Here is a 16202-nt window from a genome sequence, read left to right as displayed (position 1 = left end):
ATTGTTAAAGATGTGGAAGGAGATGATCCTGGTCGGTCAGAATTTCGGGAAGATGGAAAAAGTTCCCCAAAGGGCACACTATGTGCTTCGCCTATGTCCATGTAAACACGTTGCACACCTCCATGAGCGCACACAAACACCGTAAACCACTACAACGAAGTACACAGTGATACTCTGGGGATGCGGCTAGATACCGAAACGGCCACCAGCTCCCCTGCCCGCCGGCACCGGGCCAGTGTCCCCGTGTACACATACGCAGGCACGTCGCAAGAAGAGCCAGAGGCCACGAATGCATTGCAAAGAGCAAGTTTTGTTTCAGTTACCTCTCCACTGGGGGGTCTCCGAAGTCGCACCTGAGCTGCCAGGCAGAGGTGACAAAAGCGGGGACGCAGGCGCTGGTGAGTTCAGCCCTGCTGGAAGATCGCTGGGCCTGCTGAGCTCGCCTGCATTTCAAGGCTTCAGGCCGGCGCAGCCTCCCGCTCTTTCCCACAACAAAGCAGGAATCTCAGACATAGGGATACGGTGCCTGGAGTTTCTCACAGGCCTGTGTTATCTAACACAGAGGTTCTACTCACCAAGCACACAAGGTCAGTAGAACAATTAGTGTGATGTATGTGCTTCTTCTACAGACAGGTGCAAGTCACTGCAAGTCGCAGCCAGCGGCGGGGTGGCGAGAAGCCAGCCGAGGCCGGGGCCCGAAAAGGCCACCCGTGCCCACAGGCCCGAGGGGACACCACGGCCGCCCGCACAGGCCCCGCCGCGCCGGCCCGCTGCCGCTGCGGCCCGGGAACCCCGACCCGACCCGGCGCCGCTCGCACCTCCAGCCCGCGCTGCGGCAGCGCCGCGTTGGGCGGGTCTTGGCCGCCCGGGACTGCGTGGCTGCCGGGAGCAGGGACTTCGTGCGGCCCGAGGCAGCCGCGGCGCCCCAGCTCCGCTCTCAGACCGCGCAGCCACGAACTCCGCTCGGGCGTCCCGCCGCCGCCGCTTTGCCGGGAGCAGCCACTGAGAGGCCGCGGCCGCCGCGTCGCTGCGGGGTCGGAGCCCGGCGGATGCCGCTCGGCAACCGGCACCGCGGAACGGGAGGAGCTGCTGCTTTACCGCGTGAAAAATGCAGGATTTGCATCAACTCCGGTGGTGGCTGCGGCTTCGGGGCTCACGCGGGGCCGAGGTAACGCCGGAAATTGGGAAGCGGGACCTTCTTCCAGCCGCCACCTCTGGCGAGAACTTGAGGAGTGAAGATGCTGTGGGATTCCACCTGCGCCCACAGGCCTGGCGACCCTTGCTGCTGCCTTTGCGGTGCAGGTCAGCCTTTCCTAGTGATACCTTTGGGTGGGGGGCGCTGAGGGCGGTGGGAAAAGCGGGGATCGAACCAGGTACCTTCCGGACCGCTCTCCGGCGACCTGGCCGCTCCTCCAGCGAGATCCCACGGCCGGGGAACGCACGGCGCCCCCTATAGGCCTCACAGCGCCCTGCGCGCCCGCCCGCCCGGCCCGGGGCTGCTGTGCTGAGGCTGGGGCTGTGGGAGAGCTCGGGAGGGGCCACAGCGCCCCCTGCAAACCTCGACCCGCCCGCCCAGCCCGGGGGGCACCCACCGCCTCGCTGCCTCCCACCAGCGCGCCACGCCGACACCGCCCGCCTCACAGCCCCAAATGCTCCTCCCGCACACAAACAACAGCCTCGAGCCCCCCGGCCCTGTCCCCCCTTCCTCCCCCTCTGCACACCACCTGCAGCCCCGCTACAACCCCACCTGCCCCCCCGCCCAAACACACACTCCCCCACCCGCCCCCCCCCGGCCCCGAGCCTTCCTCCCCGCTCCCCTGCCCGCTGCTCCCCCTCCCTCCGTCCCTCCCTGCGCCCAACTCTGCCTCGCCTGCCCGAGCCCAAGACCTCCCGCTGCTGCCAGCTGCCTGCTCGGGCCTGAGCGGGCGGGTCGAGGTTTGTAGGGGGCGCTGTGGCGCCCCCCGGCGGTGGGGATCGCGGTAGAGGAGCGGCCAGGTCGCGGGACGCTGGTCCGCAGGGCACCCGGTTCGATCCCCACCCCGCCCTTTTCCTGCCCCCCCGCGCCCCTGCCTCGCTCTCTCGCCTTTGCCGGAGCCCTGCAAGGAGCCCTTCCAGGAGGAATGTTGTTTTTGCAGCTCATCTGGCACCTGAGCCCAGCGGGGGGAAGGACCGAGAGACAGCACACTAGGAATCCTTCACAGAAACCAAATCTCTTCCAGCTAATCCTGCCATGCAAACTGGTTCCTGCATTTAAAAAACAAGTAAATCTAGAGGGAAGGCTAGCCAGGAGCCCATCTTTTAAAGAGATCGATCAGGGGAAGGGGCTTGTTAGGATTACATGAATGAATCGTGGAAACTGAGGCAGGCGTCGGGCAGTGCGTAAACCCTGCAGTACCCAGCTCGTGGGGAACAGGGCAGGGCATTTGCGGCCGGCATTTGGGGGGGGATGTAAGCAGGGCTTTTTGCCCTATTGCTAACTTTTAGGTAGAACACTCCGTTTTGCAAAAGCGTTAGTAAAATATGCTTTGCTGAGAGATCCTGCCTGAGCCTATTCTATTGGCAACATGGTCGTTTCCTACAAGTCTGGGGGCTCGTCCGAGATTCGACGTCGTCATCTCGGGGGTCCCTATCGCCAAAGGACGGGAAGGCGCGGGGGCCCCGTTGATTTCAATGGTCTTCTGAATGGTCGGTGGGGACTCCAGCAGGGCCGGACAGAAAGCCCGAGGCTGTATGGAAGAAGGCGGATCCCTGCAAACCACAGGGGAGAGGATAAAGGAAAAAGTGGGGGGCACGATACGAGCGACCGGGCAGCTCTGTGCACGGACCAAGGTAAGAAAACAGACTGTTAAGTGCTACCTTGGTGGCCGGGGGCGTTCTGAGAGGAGGGACGAGGCGGAAGGAGAAGCCTCAGGACTCAGAATGGGAAATAGAAAGGAAAAATGCCAGGCCTAGGGAGGATAAAGGAAAAACCACCATAAAGAGGATGGTTGGAAACGAGTATGAAATCCTTGAGAAAGAATTTTAGCTGCAGTTGTGTGTAAGTTAACTAAGGCGCCTGTGGAGCTGGTCTCTGCAGCATCCTACGCTCCTCCCTGTGTGTCGCTTCTTGATTCCCTTCCCAACTGTCTTTGCTGTCCTTACTGCCTTTGTTGGGCTTTACCCTGGGATTGCCCAAGTTGTTTTCCAGTGCAGCCGGCAGGGGAGCGTGTGTGTGTGTTTGTGTAGGGGAAGAATTGGGGGATTGGACTAGATGACCTTTTGAGGTCCCTTCCAATCCCTAACATTCTGTGATTCTGTGGATAGGGGTATGAAATGCTCTTCTCCCCTCCAGTGTTACATGTATGTAGCCACCAGCTCTGGGACCCTGGGGATTTGGTTCTGTGAGGAAATCAAACCCGTACGTTAAGGGAAGATGGGGACTGATGTGGATCTTTATTTTCTAATATTTTTTTTCGGGATACAATCCATCCTGAGCCGATGTTATCCTCTTATTGAGAGAGTTGGCCGGTCCAGAAAGATAACTAAGCAGAATGTGGAATTAGCCCTACAGACAGGGGGAGATTGGACTGCCTGGCCTCAAGGTGATTCTAATTGAGATGATAATAATCAAACAAATGGAGAAAATTGCCAAACAGTGGTTAAAAAAAAATCTGATAAAAGTGATTAGAGCTTTTGAGGAGATCAGAGTAAATTGAACGGAAGCGCGGGAATGTAGACAGAAGCCAGAGCAGCACCCCAGCGTCGACTGGGGAAGATTTTGGAAGGCTTTGTAATGAACTGGTAGCAAGTGTGGTTGTGGGTCTATGGAAGTATTTCAGTGAGCATGTGCCAGGCTGGGAAGAGGAATTTGCAAAAATCCTGAGTGTGGCTGTGTTTGTTTATGATGGTCCGGAAGAGAAGCAAAAAGTTGAACTAATGAAAGAAAGATGGAACAGGAGATTGGTTTGTAGCAGCAGCTTTAGCTAGAAATTTGCACGTGAGAGACAAAGATTGGAGGGGAAAATTAAAAAAAAAAAAAAGAAAAGAAAAGAAAATCTGGAGGATTTAGAGTGAAGACAGGTGATAAAAGGGAAAGATTGAGAGAAAACAGAATGCTATTTTTGTGGAAATCTGGAATATTTACCCCTAAGGTGGCAACCATTCGCAATGACTGAAGGAGGAAAACTCAATAGACCTTGGAAAATCAGAGGGGCTGAAAATGTTTGTGGGTTGTGGTTTGGGGGTTTTTTTTGTTTGTGTGTTTTGTGGGTTTTGTTTGTGGGTTTTTTTTTTTTCATGTGGGGAAACTTGTTTAAATGGCAAAAGGGCACATAACTGGTAAAGCAGGAGGCCATGACACCGAATTTTTAGTAGATACGGAAACTACCCTATCCCTTTTAAATTTTATCCTAAAGAGATCTAAGACCGACCGAAGGTAGAGTTGTAATTAAGTGGGTAGCAGAGGGAAGGAGAGAGAATTCTGAATAAACTCCTGTTTGTGACTATAGGAATTAAAAGTGTATGGGGAAGGTTGGTATTAGTGGAAGAGTCCCCAGCATATTTATTAGGGAGAGATCTTTTACGGGCTCTAGGTGTGGAAACACAGTTATTGCCTTGGGGGGAGGGGTGACAAGGAGAAAATTTGAAAGACATTACCAAGAAGTTTGTGTTGGGTTTGGCTGGGGTGGAGTTAATTCTCTTTATGGTAGCTAGTATGGGACTATGTTTTGGATTTATGCTAAAAACAGATCAGAGATGTTTTCATTATTGTTGAGCAACGTTTGCAAAGAGTGGAGGCCAGTTCTGCCTCTCACACCGTCCTGTCAGCAAGTGGGCTGGGGGGCCAGGGAGCTGGCAGAGGGGACACAGCTGGGACAGCTGACTCAAACAAAGATTGATTGAAGGATACTCTGTTTATCTATGTATCGCCCCAGTGTAGGAAACACTTACCTTGCAAGTATAATGGGCCCAGGCAGGGTCTCTCAGCAAAGTATATTTTAATAACGATTTTGCAAGGTCGGGTGTTCTACCTGAAGGTAGGCACACATAATAAGGCAAAAAGCCCCTGCCTATATCCCCCCAAATCCCGGCCGCAGTTTCGCTCCCCTGTTCCCCATTGGTTGGGTACTGCAGGGTTTACCGACTACCCGACGCCTGCCTCAGTTTACGTATTTCATTCATCTCATTCGAACGGTGCCCTTCCCCTTATCGATCTAATTAAAATATGGGTTCCTGGCTCTTTGGCTACCCTTCCCCCTAGATTAAATACAGGTATCAGCATGCATTGCGGGATGAGTTTGAAGAGGCTTTGTTTTACAATAAGGATTCATAGCCAGATGTGTCTCGGTCCTTCCCCCCAGCTGGGGTCAGGCACCAGCTCCTTAGTTTTGTAAAAACAACATTCCTTCATTAAATGTTCCTTACATTTAGCAAAAAAAAAGATCAGCGTGAATCTTTTTCTAAGCTTCAGCTGTGTCAGAAAGAAATAAAATATTTAGGATTCATATTAAAAGGAAAAATTAGTAGACCCTGAATGGGTCCAAGCTCTTGTAGAAACACCTCGACCAGATCTCAAAGAAGCAATTGTCAAAATTAGTATTAGAAACTAGATTACCCTGGACTAGATGTCTACCTCTAGCCCTAGGGAGAACCAGAACTGCTTCTCACAAGGATATAGGAGTTTCGCCTTATGAAATGCTCTTTGGGCTACCATACCTGGGCAGAAATACTGGACCCCCACAGTTCGAAACTAAGGATATGTTTCTCAAAAAATATATCTGCTCGGCTTGTCTTCTTTTCTAGCTTCTCTCAAGCACCAAGGGCTTCTAGCACAATCTCTGCCATTAGAGTCTGCAGCTCCCAAGTTTCAGCCCAGAAATTGGGTCCTGGTCAAATCCTGGAAGGAAACTAAGCTTCAGCCAGATTTGGTGGTCGGGGGCATTCTGTGTCCGAGGACGTGTTCCATGCGCTATCGAGACGGCTCTAGCAAAGAAAATGCCTTTAGGGCCACCGCTGTACTCTGATAAAATGATGCTGCTAAAAGAACAGGGAGAACAATACTAAATACGTAAGTCACGAACAAAAGTGCGAAATCATATTGTCTAGGCTTGAAGCCACCTACGAGACCGTATCATAAAATAATTCCAAAACAACAAAAGTAAAAACAAGGAGTGGAGGAAATTGAAAGGAGGAGCCACTGAAGGAGGAACGTTGTTCTTACAACTGATCTGGCACCTGACCCCAGCAGGGGGGAATGATTGAGAGACATGGGACTATGAATCCTTAATGTATGAGTACAAAGCGCGTGGCCTGATCAGCTGAAACCGCACATAAGTGGGGTTCGAGTTTAGAAAGCAAGGGGGTCCTTTCTGAACCTCGTGACTCAACGGGAGGGTCTCCCTGAGTGATTTTTCTGAGTGATGTGAAATAAACTCGGTATAGAAAAGGGGACGCCCTTGGCCAAGGTATTGCAAAATTGGGAAAAGATCCAGCAAGTTTGTCAAGAAAAGCAAGCAATGATCTTATGTGGAGAAGATTGGCAAATTGTAACTAAAACTCAGCTAGAAAGCAGATGTCCTGGACAAATGAATTCCTGGTATGTACAGGATGATTGGGCATACGAGCAGCATCAAGAGGATGGTGGCAAATGCGTATAAAGTCTTGGGCTCGGGCAGGCGAGGCAGAGTTGGGCACAGGGAGGGAGGGGAAGCAGCGGGCAGGAAGGCTCGGGGCTGCGGTGGGCTGAGTGGGGGTGGGTGTGTGTGTGTGTGTGTGTGTTTGGGCGGGCGGGTCGAGGTTTGTAGGGGGCGCTGTGGCGCCCCCCGGCGGTGGGGATCGCGGTAGAGGAGCGGCCAGGTCGCGGGACGCTGGTCCGCAGGGCACCCGGTTCGATCCCCACCCCGCCCTTTTCCTGCCCCCCCGCGCCCCTGCCTCGCTCTCTCGCCCTCGCCTCAGCCCCCCCTGGCCCGCCACCAAGCGCCCAAAGCCCTTCGCCTCTCCTCCTTGCCGCTCACCAGCCTGCACTGGCTGCCGCCCGCTTGGCCCTCTTGCTCTCGCCTCCCCGGCCCCCGGCAGCCACACAGCCAGGGACACCCCGGCAGCACCGCAGGAGGGGAGCCCTCTGGGCCGCTGCCCTCCTGCCCACCCCCAAGTCCATCCAAATCTTGCATGCGCTAGGAAAGCCTGACCTGGGCCACAAAGGCAGCAGCAAGGCAGAGTAGGGCTGTCCTCAGACCATGCATCACAATGTGTTGCAGATGTGGTCAATCAAGTGAGTAGAGCCCTAGGGATACAATGGGAATTGCATACTCCATACCCAGCACAGCCAAGTGGCAAGGTGCAACGAATGAATTAGGCTTTCAAGCTACAGTTAAGATATGTCAAGAAACTTCCCTGACCTGGGCGCAAGTCCTCCCAACAGCCCTTCTCAGAATAAGAATCCAGCCCAGGGGCATCCTTCAAGTTAGCCCTCTGAACTGCTGTGTGAGCGACCTTACCAAATAGCACATGTCCCTGGAGACATGCATGTTAAAGGGGGTGTTGACCTCAATCTCTGTCTTCTGTCTTTGAGTAAAACACTACAGGATCTGCAGCGGCTCGTCACGACCTCGAGACCAACTGGACTCAAAGTTCCGGCTCACCATTTCAAGCCAGGAGACTGGACGTACCTCAGAGGCTGGGACCCCGAAACTTTGCAGCCTGAGTGGAAAGGATCATATGAAGTGCTCCTGACCAACTTTCACAGCATTGAAGCTGGATAGTATAAAATCTTGGGTTCATTATTCGAGAGCAAACAATGCAGTAGCCCGTTGGGTCTCAGAGAACACACATCCCTTCAAGCTTCGATTGACAAAGAGGGTCTTCTACCAAAATGAAAGCGAGAGATTATCTTATTATTAGCATTGTTTCTCTAGAGAGTTGGGGGGTTTGGATAGCACCTTGGGATAAGAACACACATTTAAAGTTGGTCCAAACTATCTCCCAAGCAATAGATGTCATTGCTGGATCTGCAGGCACATGCCAGAGTATGCTAGTAAAGAGACAGGGATAGATACAATTGGAATGCCCTTCTCAGATGTAAGGGAAACAGGAGACTGGATAAAAAGCGTAACTTCCTTGAGAAATAATCCAGAGAAAGATGACCTACCAATCAGTGTGCAAGTACCTGTGGAATTACCCTATAACTATTCCTGTGTACAGAGTGTGTGAGTGGAGATACCACAGGCCTAAACTGCTCAGCAGAAGTCGGCAATACAACAAATTGTGCAAAAATTTTACTGTCGGATCCATGGCTCAAAATTTCAGATGGCCGGTCCCTAATAGCACAGTATGGCGGTATTGACTCTGTGGACAAGCTGCGCAGAAGGTGCTGCCTTACGGATGGAAGGGTCTTTTACCCTGCGAGCTTTAGTACCGGATATCGGAGGAATTGGCAAAAATTGGAGCCCGTTGGGCTCATGTTTAAGAACCTAGGTGACACATGCCAAATGAGTCATAAATGCCATAGCTGAGCAACCCACCAGATTTCATAGTTTTGTAAGAAGTTTTTACCTTGGCTTAGAGTAAATGAATTAGAGAAAACATAAGTCAATATCTCAGCCACCACAGAAAGCACAGACAATCGAGCTGTAGATGCTCTCTTAGCTGTACAAGAAGAAGCCACCAGCTTATCACAAGTAGTTATGCAAAACAGGATGGCTCCAGATCTACCTTCAGCCTCACAAGGAGGAGTATGCACAGTCATTAACACCAGCTGTTGTGCACACACAGACCACAGTGCAAGAGTTTCTCCTGATGTACAGCAAATACGGCAGCAAACACAAATTTTGCACAAAGTTAACCCAGATGACACCATCAAAGGATCTGAGGAAATTTAGAAGACAACAAATTCGTAGCTACGAAACTTAAATTGGTTAAATATCTATTTGCAATCACGATACACGTTCTTGCAGTTCGCATTCTAGCCTGCCTTGCAGCTCACTGTTTTAGGTGGTGCAGTGATAACTGTTTCCAACTCCAGTACAGAAATTATAGAAACTAATAATTATGAGACATGTTCTACATGAACAAGTTTCAAGAAAACGGAGGACTTGATAAGAGCAGCGAAAATCTTTTAGAAACCCCTTGGCCTAATGTAGCAAGACTAGGCCTAATGTAACAGAAACCTAACAGAGAAACGATAGCTCGATAGCGACTGGACATGAGGCAAAGCAGGATGTCCTCGGCTTGCAAGCTGGGAAAGCGCAATGTTCCACTAAATGAAGAAAGAGCTACGTGACGTTTGCTGAGTAGCAGCACAAAATGACAATGTGCATGCTCAAGAAATGAGGTCAAGAAGCTGACAGGGGGTGCACCAGGCTGCGAAGAACATTGGGGACCACTAGACACCCCTGAGGGAGAGCCTCAAATACCAAAGTTGGACTTTGGCTAAAGGCGGGGTTATCAAATAATGTATGCTTAATGCATTAAATAAGCAGTGGAAACAAAAGAATATGCAGTAGGTATAAGTAATAAATACCAAGAAGTGCAAATCATGCGCATGCCTGATTAGAGGAACGATCCTCCGAGTATCCAATGCGCTGCAATAGGAGTGCCTGCTTTTTAACACTTTCAAAACAGTGTTAAGGAGTCTTTTTGCCGACTTTTCGGTATCACTTGCTCCGAGGCCCGAGCAGGCAGCTGGCAGCAGCGGGAGGTCTTGGGCTCGGGCAGGCGAGGCAGAGTTGGGCGCAGGGAGGGACGGAGGGAGGGGGAGCAGCGGGCAGGGGAGCGGGGAGGAAGACTCGGGGCCGGGGGGGGCGGGTGGGGGAGTGTGTGTTTGGGCGGGGGTGCAGGTGGGGTTGTAGCGGGGCTGCAGGTGGTGTGCAGAGGGGGAGGAAGTGGGGAAAAACGGGGACGAGAGGCTGTTGTTTGTGTGCGGGAGGAGCATTTGGGGCTGTGAGGCGGGCGGTGTCGGCGTGGCGCGCTGGTGGGAGGCAGCGAGGCGGTGGGTGCCCCCCGGGCTGGGCGGGCGGGTCGAGGTTTGCAGGGGGCGCTGTGGCCCCTCCCGAGCTCTCCCACAGCCCCAGCCTCAGCACAGCAGCCCCGGGCCGGGCGGGCGGGCGCGCAGGGCGCTGTAAGGCCTATAGGGGGCGCCGTGCGTTCCCCGGCCGTGGGATCTCGCTGGAGGAGCGGCCAGGTCGCCGGAGAGCGGTCCGGAACGTACCTGGTTCGATCCCCGCTTTTCCCACCCACAAACCCGCCGGCCCCGCGCACCTGCCTCGCTCTCTCGCCTTCGCCTGAGCCCTGCAAGGAGCTAGTGAGGGAGGAATGTTGCTTTGGCAACTGATTTGGCACCCGAGCCCCGCAGGGGGGAACGACTGAGAGACATCAGACTAGGAATCACAGAATGGCAGCGATTGGAAGGGACCTCGAAAGGTCATCCAGTCCAATCCCCTCGCCGGAGCAGGAACACCCAGATGAGGCTACACAGGAAGGCGTCCAGGCGGGTTTGGAATGTCTCCAGAGGAGACTCCACAACCTCCCTGGGCAGCCTGTTCCAGTGCCGCGTCCCCCTCATTGTGAAGAAGTTTCTTCTCAAATTTAAGTGGAACCTCCTGTGTTCCACTTTGCACCCATTGCCCCTTGTCTTATCACTGGTTGTCACCGAGAAGAGCCTGGCTCCATCCTCCTGACACTCACCCTTTACATATTTATAAACATTAATGAGGTCACCCCTCAGTCTCCTCCAAGCTCAAGAGACCCAGCTCCCTCAGCCTTTCCTCATAAGGCAGATGCTCTGCTCCCTTCATGATCTTCGTGGCTCTGCGCTGGACTCTCTCCAACAGCTCCCTGTCCTTCTCGAGCTGAGGGGCCCAGAACCGGACACAATATTCCAGATGCGGTCTCACCATGGCAGAATAGAGGGGGAGGAGAACCTCTCTCGACCTGCTAACCACCCCCCTTCTCATACACCCCAGGATGCCATTGGCCTTCCTGGCCACAAGGGCACAGTGCTGGCTCATGGTCATCCTGCTGTCCACCAGGACCCCCAGGTCCCTTTTCCCTACACTGCTCTCTAACAGGTCCTTCCCCAACTTATACTGGAACCTGGGCTTGTTCCTGCCCACATGCAAGACTCTACACTTGCCCTTGTTACATTTCATTAAACTCTCCCCCGCCCAACTCTCCAGCCTGTCCAGGTCTCGCTGGATGGCAGCACAGCCTTCTGGGGCGTCAGCCACTCCTCCCAGTTTGGTGTCATCAGCAAACTTGCTGACAGTCACTCTATTCCCTCATCCAAGCCATTGATGAATATACTGTATAGTACTGGTCCCAGTACCGACCCTTGAGGGACTCCACTAGATACAGGCCTCCAGCTAGGCTCTGTCCCATTGACCACAACTCTCTGGCTTCTTTCCTTCAGCCAGTTCCCACTCCACATCACTACTCCATCATCCAGACCACACTTCCTCAGTTTAGCTGCGAGGATGCTGTCGGAGACTGTGCCAAATGCTTTACTGAAATCAAGATAGACCACATCCCCTGCTTTGCCATCATCTGTCCACCTGGTTATGTCCTCATAAAAGCCTATGAGGTTGGTTAAGCATGACTTCCCCTTGGTGAAGCCATGTTGACTGTCCCTAATGACCCACTTATCCTTGATATGCCTTCAGACGGCGCCAAGGATGAGTTGTTCCATCACCTTCCCGAGGATGGAGGTGAGGCTGACCGGTCTATAGTTACGCGGGTCCTCCTTCTTGCCCTTTTTGAAGACGGGAGTGACATTTGCTTTCCTCCAGTCCTCAGGCACCTCTCCCGTTCCCCACGACTTAGCAAAGATGATGGAGACTGGCCTAGCAATGACTTCAGCCTACTCCCTCAGCACCCGCGGGTGCATCCCATCATGACCCTTGGATTTATGGATGTCCAGATTGCTTAATCGGTCCTTCACCCAGGCCCTCAGCCTTCCCTAGCCTGGAAGCACCAACACCCATGAAGGAGTGAGCTGTGAGCAATGTCCTGCTTTGCCTTCAGTGTCTCTCCCAATTTTAACTTGCAAATTTGTAGTGGATAAGGGTGTGTAACTGCGAGCTGGGGATAACCGTTTTCCAGTGAACGTGAGAGACAAGGACATCGAACTGCTGCCCATGCAAGCTGGTCTCCGAGGACACCTAGCAACTGTTCACCTCACACCTGTCAATGCAGTCGTTTTAAAAAAAAACCCAAACCCACTAAGGCAGGGCTATATTTCTCACCTTCCTAGATGTCGTCCTTTCTCGACTTGAACCTTTGGCCTCTTTGTGAGGCCTTCGGTTTCATTACTGGGTAGCGGAGGTTTGTTATCGGTCCTTGATTTGGCTTTTCGTAAGTGTATATTGAATCCTGCAATTTTCTGAAGATCCTCTTTGGAACACCTTCAGAAGTCTGCAATGAAAGGAAAGAAACGTTTGTCTGCAACTGCAAACACAGAAGAGCAGTTCAAAATCTGGGCTCAGGTGTGTTGAAGAGGGACGGCATTACCGACTCCCCCCTGGTGACAGAGCGCAGGGTTCTCTAGGAAATCTATTTTAGCCTTCTACTGCACCACACTGGTGTGGATGTCAATGCCTAAAGTCTGTGTTGAACTTGTATAAGCAAAAATGGAAAAAAAGAATAAGCCAAGAAGTGCCATCATTATTTTAAAGAAAGATGAGAAAGTCATTTTGCTTATGTCTCCAATAGAAAAGAACCACGGGAAATTGACCCCCAACCCTTCTCTACTCAGTGCTCAGATCTGACAATAGCTCCTCCTTCCCCTTCCCCCTCCTTTCTTCCGAGGTAAACAGTGTCACATTCAGTGCCGTGTAGATTACTTGGCATTTCTGAACTGAATCTTAAGTTACCTTTGCACTGATTCATGAAGAGAGAGGAACTGAGCAGCTCAGGCATGGATGTGTATGAGTATTCAAGGGTCCTGGCCTGGCATCAAGATCAGTGGCATTTTATCGATTTATCTTTTCATAGACTGAGCTCTTTGTCGGTCAAAGCTCAGGCAGCTTACCAAAAATCCAACTACAGTCCTCCTGTGTTAACAACATCCAGATTATCGAAGGAAGAACGCTCAAATGTTAAAGTCATCCTTCGTCTGCAGAGAACAGCTGCAGAAACGGAATGCCTGACACAAGCTAGTGCAACAACACAGAAACGTAGAGAAGGAAAGAGAACACCCAACCGCCTGTTCTACTGGTTATTTTCTCCAGTACAGGAGAAACAACCCCCAACTCCGGAGAACAAGCAGGTCGGGGTCATTGATCCCATGAAAACGAGCATAAGAAATACGAAGGTGATTCCCCCGAGTCCAGTATACTCTCTTGCCCTCAAGCCAGACTCGTGCCACAAAAACAAAACTCTTCCCAAAGATTTTATCTTAGTTTGAACGGGTAAGTTGTGATGACAGAGATTCGCCAGGAGTCCTAACCACGGTATCGTTACCTCGTGTTCTGTGGATTGACTGAAAAGTCCAGAAAGTCAAACAAAGACTTTTTATTAAAGCATCCAGAAATTAGTTACAAGAATTTGGGGCTTGAGGGTGGGGTGCTTGGGGGACTCTATTTTGTTTCTGTGGCGGGAGGCGGGGGGGTTGTTTTGTTTTTTAACTAGGCACCATACTGCCAAGCCAAGCAAAATTCAGATTGCAATCCCCATAGTGTGGGCGGTTTTTAACTCAGCACATCTGTAAAAAAAAGACTATCAGGCACCAGCACTATCAAAGGTCCTTTATCGCAGGTGCTTTTAAGAGTCACTAGATCTCTTACAAGGAGCCTTGCACAAAACTCATTTTAATCTAACATAAGTCTGTTCCTGATGACAAGCATGAATCTTCCCCTGCTGCTTCTCTTTGACAGCTCCCGGGGGTATGGGGGTGGGCTAAGAGGCAATTAATATCCAGTCACTCAAAGTCCCACAACCACTGCATTCGACAGGCTGTAACAACATGGTTTTCAAAGAAAAATCTCTGTTTACTTCGGAGTAAAAATGCCAAACTCATTCATAGCGAATGTAATTTTAGGACTGTGTACATGTAGGAGTAGTCACATTTCCAGAGTCCAAAAATTACGTTTGGCCCTTTGAAGGCAACCGCAAGGCTGAAGTGTCCCTCGCTGAAAATGAGTTTGACACCCCTGGCTTAGAGGAAAACAAGTTTGCTGTAAAGACTGCCAACAGGTCTAATGCTAGATAAGTCTTTCATACAGCATACTTTCAGCACTCAACGTAATTGAGTTAATATAAAGTTAATATGCACAATTATGACAAAAATCACAGCACAGGATAGCAGCTGAAACCAAATCTCATAATATAAACATGTGACATAAGAAATTAAAGGTCTTATAACTGGATCTACTTGGTGACTACAAAATTTCTCCCACTGACTGGCAAGTCACCTGGAGCCCTTAGTCTTCTCCTGCTCCAGGTGCCTGGACAAATACACAAACTGTGACAAAAGTGTCCTTTACCGGATGCCTGACTCGTTTTCCACAGATCAAGGGCAACAGAACTGCTGGCAAATTCATTTTCTGTCTTCCCTCCCTCTCAGAAAAGACATGCAACCACAGGCAGCCAGCAAGTACTTGCTGAAAGCTCAGAGCCCCATATGAGAAAACCCGTGCATATTAAAATACATTTGTTTCAATTAGAGCAGGTGAGAAGCTCAAGCATGATTAAAGAGAGAGTACAAAGAACTCTATGCAGCATTAAAATGCTGTCCTACTAGCCGCGTCTAGCAAACAACATACACAGCTAAGACCAACACACTATTTCAGATGGAGCTTCTAAAGGGTTCTAACATGCATGCAGCATAATAGACACTACCTAAGAGTAGACAAACATAGTTAAGCATTAGTTCCTGTTACCTGTGATACGACTGGGCCACTGACATTAGTAGAGCTTCGATGAACCACTCCTGCCAGCACGCTGGTCAGATTGTAGGTATCCTGAAGAGCTTCTCTAGTCTCACTGTCTAAAGCTGGAATTTCAGAATTGTTAACAAAACCCCCTGTCAAACAGCAAAGGTAGCTGTTGTATTAGCTCCCAATCTAAGCAGAAGCCAAAGTCTTTGACCAGTTTTTCACGTCTGTTTCACAAACAGCTACAAATAAATCACAGCTCCTATGCACTTGCATCTCTACCTTACTTCCGAACTTGGGGTTAACTGAAACACTAATGCTTTTCCTCCAGAGGCTTGAACACCGAAGGAATGGCCTACCTCCTACCTACAAAGTTGTAGCTCTGTTTGAGACCACAAAACCTGCACTTGAAAGGCTTTAAAAGCTTAAAATCAATTCTCTCCCTTTCTTGCTTCACACTAGAGTGGGCAAGTAGACCAAAACTGACACCTTGATAGGGTTATGTAGGAAGAGTTAAACAAAAAAAGCCGGTTCTGCTTAGGGAGCCCTGAAAAAGACGTAGCAAACAAGGGTGACAGGTAAAGCGCCAGATCAGTTGGAGAGGGACTAATTCTTAAAACTTTCCCGACCCAGCAGGTTGGAGAAGGTAGTTACGGACCCCAGCAACCACTATAATTTAAAAAGTAACTGTTTCAAAAACCTGAAAGAAGCTCAAAGAGGCTAAAGTCTCCAGGAACCAGAGCAGATAAACAGGAGGTCATCAAAAAGGACTCAAATCTTGAATAAGCACTCACACATTATGAGAAACTAGACAGTGAAGCGATCAATTTTTCCCCTGTACGGGTAACCTACATAGGTAGGTTCTTGTGAGCACAGAGCTCCCTAAACAATGAAGTCCCAATTCCGTGAAATGGGTACAAAATGCATCTCAGGAAACAAGTTAGAGGCACTACAAACTATTTCAGAATTGGGAAGCTTGATGCACACAGGCCCAGGCCACTGCAAAGCCCAAACTGCTGCCCAGCAAACACTCCAATGAGAGAGGTAACTGAGGCGATGACGCTTGTTGATGCAACGTGGCTCCTCTCTCTCTTTGCATCCCCTAGGCAGGTTTCTTCACTTCATTAAAACAGGTAGACCCTTCAAGCTCCAAAACTCAAGGAAAAGAGAATAATTCCTCACCCTACCCGGCGAGAAAGCAAATTCTGACAAGTACGATCGTTGCCATTTCACAGAGGTGACTTCAAATCTGCCTCTCACGGTGACTCAACATCTTATCTGGCCTTGTACGTACTGCCAGTTGGTTCGGCCGAGCACTCCACTCCAAACACTCTGTCTGTCTCACCTGCTGCTTTTCCC

This window comes from Caloenas nicobarica, chromosome 1, assembly GCF_036013445.1.
Source record: "Caloenas nicobarica isolate bCalNic1 chromosome 1, bCalNic1.hap1, whole genome shotgun sequence".
NCBI lineage: Eukaryota > Metazoa > Chordata > Aves > Columbiformes > Columbidae > Caloenas > Caloenas nicobarica.
Note: the sequence above shows the minus strand (reverse complement) of the source record.